General features: G+C 42.2%; 1 non-coding gene across 1 annotated transcript; it reads right to left on the bottom strand.

Moving 5' to 3' along the window:
* Positions 1 to 5,265: 5,265 nt before the first annotated feature.
* Positions 5,266 to 5,371, bottom strand: LOC140815119 (small nucleolar RNA R71). The gene has a single exon (XR_012114262.1). It is a non-coding gene; the product is annotated as a small nucleolar RNA R71 (small nucleolar RNA).
* Positions 5,372 to 5,783: the final 412 nt, after the last annotated feature.

The following is a 5,783-nucleotide window of genomic DNA, read 5'->3' as shown; positions in this document are numbered from 1 at the left end:
TACTTGTCTCAAGGCTATCCACCGCGACAGGTCTACCCACCCCAGGGATCCGCCACAGTATGTGCCTCAGTACGGCCTCCTCAAAAGTAATCCGGTGGTGCTAGTTCATGGAAGGATGGTGTAAGGTCCAGGAAATTCGATCTACGTAACCTTAATTCATGCAATCTGGGGTTGTATTTTAAAATATGTGTTTAATGAATTTTATGCATTTAATACATAATTTTTGCATGATTATGTTTCACAATTATTTTAAAGTTTCAAGTATTAGGGTTTCTAGTCGTATTTTGCGCTCGAACGAGGAACAGACACCAGGGATTATCAGGAAAAATATTTTATAGGATGATTAATTATAATTAATTAATATGCAGTATTTTTAAGGGTGCTTTCAAAAATTGGACTTTGGTAGGTATTGTTACTCATCGGGTCATATTTTTAAGCGGTACGCTAATTTTAACGATTCGGAGGATTTTTTGAGGGTTCGGAAAATATTTTTAAAACGTATCAAACCAAAATATTTTTTGAGAGTTTTTTTGAGTTTAATGGGTTTGTTTTAATGCTAAATGGGCTCAAAACCCTTTTAATCCTTCTAAAATTTAATTAAGGGCCCATTATTAGGTTATTATATTAACTTAACCAAGTGTAATTTACCCTAATCCTAACCCTAAAGCTCTCGGCCGCCCTCCCCATAGCAGCACGTCCCATTCGAAGGTTATTCATCCTCAAGTCTCAAAAATCCTCCATAATTTTCAAAGAAAACGTTCCCCGCTCCTCCGGTGCTTGTCCTACGCGCGTACCTTCGAGTTTTCAAGCGCAAAAACGTTAAAGCACGCCTTGTATCATCTTTTTCTCATTATTCACGCTATGTACGCTGATATATGTATATTTGCATGAGAAACTCTTTGATCTATCATGTATTCATGTACTCTCGTTTTTGTATGCTATTACATGGAAAAATGCATGCCTTTGTGAACATGGCTCACGTTTTCTGGACTTCATTGCAAGGGGCTGCTATGGCTAAGGTCTAAGAGGCTATTCAAGTCGAGTACTAGGGTGTCATGGTGTTTGAATCACGTTGAGGCCATGTTTTGTGCAGACCTATCGGGATTTTAGGAGGGAGCCGCGGGGGTTCATTAGATCGAGGGAATTGTTTGGACCCGACAGTGTAAGGAACTGTTCCAAGCCAGTGGACTAGACCCTTGTGGGTCTGAGTCATGGCCTAGAGTGGCCCGCATGCTGCTGGTCTTGTCTTTAGTGCCGATCGGAATCATGGAGTCGAGGTGTACGGAGGTAGAGCACTTCATGTCAAACGCCTGAAGTCGAGTGCATGGGTCTGTAGGCTCGGGTGAGTGGTCCAGAGAAGGGGTCCTAGGCTCAGTCTTGGTCCTAGGGTATGCTAGGTTCGAAGCTGGTCAGGCTTAGAGTGGGCTAGAGCCGAAGGTTTGGGGTTTGGTGCATTAGTGTTTGTGGAATTAACAAAGGACCGAAAAATACAGCAACTTGCAGTGTTGTTCGAGGGGCTTAAGGGACTGGTCTAAGTGGTTTAGGGGCTGTAGGATGTGCATAAGGTGTGGTAAAAAGTTGGAAGAAATTTGGTTAAGTTTCGGCTTGATTCGGGTTAAAACTTGGACTTCGGTCCAAGTTTTAAAATGAATCATTTAAGTTTTGGTACGAGCTCGGGTTTACGTCTAAGTAATAATTTTAAATACATTTTGAGGTGTATTAAGGAGTTTGGTAAGCTTCACGTCGAAATTTTGGGTTTTCAGGGGTAAAATGGTCATTTTGCACCCAGGTTGATTTCTACTCCTGGCAGCGCCCTAAACACGATTTGTCATGTTTTAAATGTTTAAGTTATCACGAATACGACATTTATGTAAAAATGAAAAATACGTTGCATGCTTGGTTTCAAGAAAAATGTACGTTGATACCCCGGATGTCCCGGGACATGGATAACTCCAGGGATGTCCCGGGTCATAGGGCCGGGCCATGGATAATGCCTGGGTCAGGAAAGGGGATAGTGCTCGGGTCGTGAAGGAAGGATTATTCGGGAGATGTAGATAAGTTGGAGTAATGGAATAGGTCGGCAAGGAAATAATCAGCCACCCTACTATAATTAATGATCAGCACAAGGAACGAGGTCATCATTACACTTTCCATTATAAATACCAGGTTCCTTCCTTGCATTTACTCTCTATTCAGATATTAATTCACACATTAAATACACTCATTTATTGCTCATTTATTCTACACACCAATCACACAACCATCACTTGGTTACATTAGTTTATAGATTAAGCTCTTCACTGACTTAAGTATCGGAGTGTCCACGCCGGACACCCTTCCGGCTCCCATTCACGTGGTTACTTTATTGGTTGCAGATTATCTCATCTATTCCAGGAAGCAAGCTTTCAACTTAGACGATCAACTCTTATTTCCTTCAATATATTGATAGCAAATCCGGTAGAGTTCTCGACCTGACTCGTCCATTTCACCCGGGTTGCATCATTGGCGTCGTCTATGGGAAATGTAGTTATAAGACGTTGACATGGCTCCTTCTAGGAGAACAAACCAGGATACCTCTCGGATACAGGAAGAAAAAAACACACATATTTTTGGTGCTAGCGGCCCGCCGCCTAATGGTCCACAGCCAACCATCAATTTAACACCCGAAGAACTGACCAAAATTGTAGCTGATGCTGTCAAGGTAGCCATGGAAAAGAAAACCCCTACTCATCATTCCAGCCATCCAGAGCAGGAACGTGAGCAGCCGCAGGGGGAAGACAAGAGGGAAGAGGAGAGGGAGTCATGTGCTGGTTCTAAGTCTCCTACTGTAGCAGAGGAGTTGTAAGAACTGAGGAAGAAGGTGCGAGTGTTGGAGGGGCAAGTTGTTTCTAAAAGCAGTGCTCAGATTGTCAAAGGATGCCCATTCTCTGATGCCATTGTCCAAGAACCACTTCCCGGGCATTTCAAATCAGCTAGGGTCAAGGATTATGATGGAAGTTTTGACCCTGAAGAACATCTTGCTAGATTCGAAAAAATGTCCATGTTACATTGCTATGGGGATTGATAGGTGGTGTTTTTACGTGTTTATTGCATTAGTTTTAGTTGTGTTTGCATTGTGCATGCATGCATTTCATCTGCATTTTGTTCATTTTAGAGTAATCATTGGCATTTTATCATGTCTCACTCGTGTGTGGTGAATCTGCAGGAAAAATGGTCGGAAAGCGGAGCAAAATGTGGAATCCAAGAAGTTGGACAGAATACTTGGCGCCCGAGCGGTAGAAATTTACCGCCCGGGCGCCACAGAAGACCAGCCGAGGAAACAAGACAGAACGTTGGCGCTCGGGCGGTGATTTTCTACCGCCCGAGCGCGAGAAGGTGTCTTCGAAAGCCATCGTTACAGAAAGTTGGCGCCCGAGCGGTACTTTTATACCGCCCAGGCGCGAGAAGACAAAGGGCCAAGACAGAGAGTGTGGCGCTCGAGCGGTATATTTCTACCGCCCGAGCGCGAATGCCGCACAAGTCCAGCAACTTACAGAGAGTGTGGCGCTCGAGCGGTACTTTTCTACCGCCCGAGCGCCGCCTACTTTTGGAAAATTTTGGACGCGATTTCTTACCTTATTTTGGATGGGGGTTACTATGGAAAGGCGATTGGTAGACTTTTGAAGATGATTCAGACATATTTTTGAGAGACAAGGAGCTTGGGAGAGAGCTTTTGCACTTGGATTGAAGAATCGACGATTTCCGGGCATCGTTCTTCGCAGATTTCGTCACGCCTCGTATTTCTAATTTATTTTCTCTTAGTTAAAACATTGTTTTGCTTATTTTAATTATGAATTATAGTAGCTAAACTTTTCATATTTGTTGGGATTAAAGGGGATCCTACCCAAAACTTTTAGTTGATTAATTTATATTTTGAGTTGTGCTTTATTCTTGATTGTACTACGATTTTTATTGTGTCGTTTGAGCGTAGCTAACTTTTACGACAATTTTATATCACGAGTGAGTTCGAGAGAATAACTAGTGATAGGATCGAGTAGTATAATCAGCGGATCTACAATTTGCATAGACATATGAAATTGGATACGTGCCGATAGTCATAGTCCTTAGGGTCGAAAACTAGGGGATTTCATCAATCGAAATGCGGTTCATTCTTGATAAATAATTAAAGACATTTAATTACTTCATTGAGTGAATTAGTTTGGCATAGCTCGAGAGAGTGTGTTCAATTGAATAGGAAATCCTGTCGGAAGCGTAGAACACAATCGAACGAATTAATTAATTAATAAGGGGTAGGTGAACCAGAATTCCCAACAAATTCTTGTATCATTTGAAATTTAATCCATTGATTTAGCATTCATATTTCATCATTTAATCTTTGAGCTTGTTTATTTAAATTTTCTTGAATTTTATTAGTCATAAAACAAACAATCAAATTTCGTCGCTAAAGTTTTAATAACTAAAATAATAATTGTTAAATACAGTCTCCAGTGGAACGATACTCGTATTCATATACACTATACTATTACTTGACATCGTGCACTTGCGATTACATTTTGAGCATACAAAATCATATTTTCTTGGGGAATTCATAGTGCAAGTTTTGCTCGATCAAGTTTTTGGCGCCGTTGCCGGGGACTGTTAATCTACTATTATATTTTTAGTTATTTTCTTTAGTGTATTTTATTTTTACTGAACTAACACTCCATATTTTAATTCAGATATCTCTTCCGGTGCATGCCAAAGTCACTTGACTTGGAGCTTGAGTGTGACCCTGAAATTGAAAGGACTTTCCGCAGGCGAAGACAACAGCAAAGACTTAAGGAACTGATGGAGAGGCACGAACAAGAGCAGGAGGCGGAGCGCCAAAACGAGAGACAAATTGAGATGCCACGCCGCATACCCATGTTAGAGTATGCCCAGCCTTCTTTGGATGGTGCACGCCCCAGCATTGTGAGGCCGATTGTGCGGGCAAACCAATTCGAAATAAAACCAGCCATTATCCAGATGATTCAGAACACCGTCCAATTTGGAGGAACTGCTGTGGACGATCCAAACACACACATCGCGGATTTTCTTGAGATTTGCGATACTTTTAAATTTAATGGAGTTTCTGATGATGCTGTTAGACTGCGTTTATTTCCTTTCTCTTTGCGTGATAAAGCTAAAGCTTAGGTTGAATTGTTTACCTGTAGGGTTCGATAGCTACATGGGAGGACATGGCGAAGGCGTTTCTCATCAAATACTTTCCTCCATCGAAGACCATGAAGCTGCGGGCAGACATCACAACATTTGCTCAGTTCGATCAAGAGTCACTATATAAGGCGTGGGAGCGTTTCAAAGATCTATTACGAAGATGCCCACATCACGAGTTGCCACTTGGGTTAGTCGTTCAAACCTTTTATTACGGTTTGCTTACTCCTAACCGTACTATGATAGATGCTGCTGCGTGTGGGAACCTTTTGAGGAAGACTGCAGAAGAAGGATATGAGTTGTTGGAGGAGATGGCTGCTAGCAGCTATCATCCTCAATCTGACAGGAACAACCAGCGGAGAAGTGCCGGAGTTCACCAGGTAACTGATTTTTCTGTTATTACTGCACAACTTGACGCTTTAAACAGGAAAATAGACGGCTTGAACGTGGGTGGCATGGCTATGCGTCTTCAAGAGATATTCTGTGAGAAGTGTGGAGGGGAACACTATGTGAAAGACTGTCAAGATGGAAATCCCTTCTATGTGCAAGATGAGGCACCGGTGAATCAAGTGGGAGTCCAAAACCGCCCAAGG

The sequence above is a fragment of the Primulina eburnea genome, chromosome 1, assembly GCF_022965805.1.
Source record: "Primulina eburnea isolate SZY01 chromosome 1, ASM2296580v1, whole genome shotgun sequence".
Taxonomy (NCBI): domain Eukaryota; kingdom Viridiplantae; phylum Streptophyta; class Magnoliopsida; order Lamiales; family Gesneriaceae; genus Primulina; species Primulina eburnea.
The sequence above is the reverse complement of the archived record's forward strand: the minus strand, read 5'-3'. Positions and strand labels throughout refer to the sequence as shown.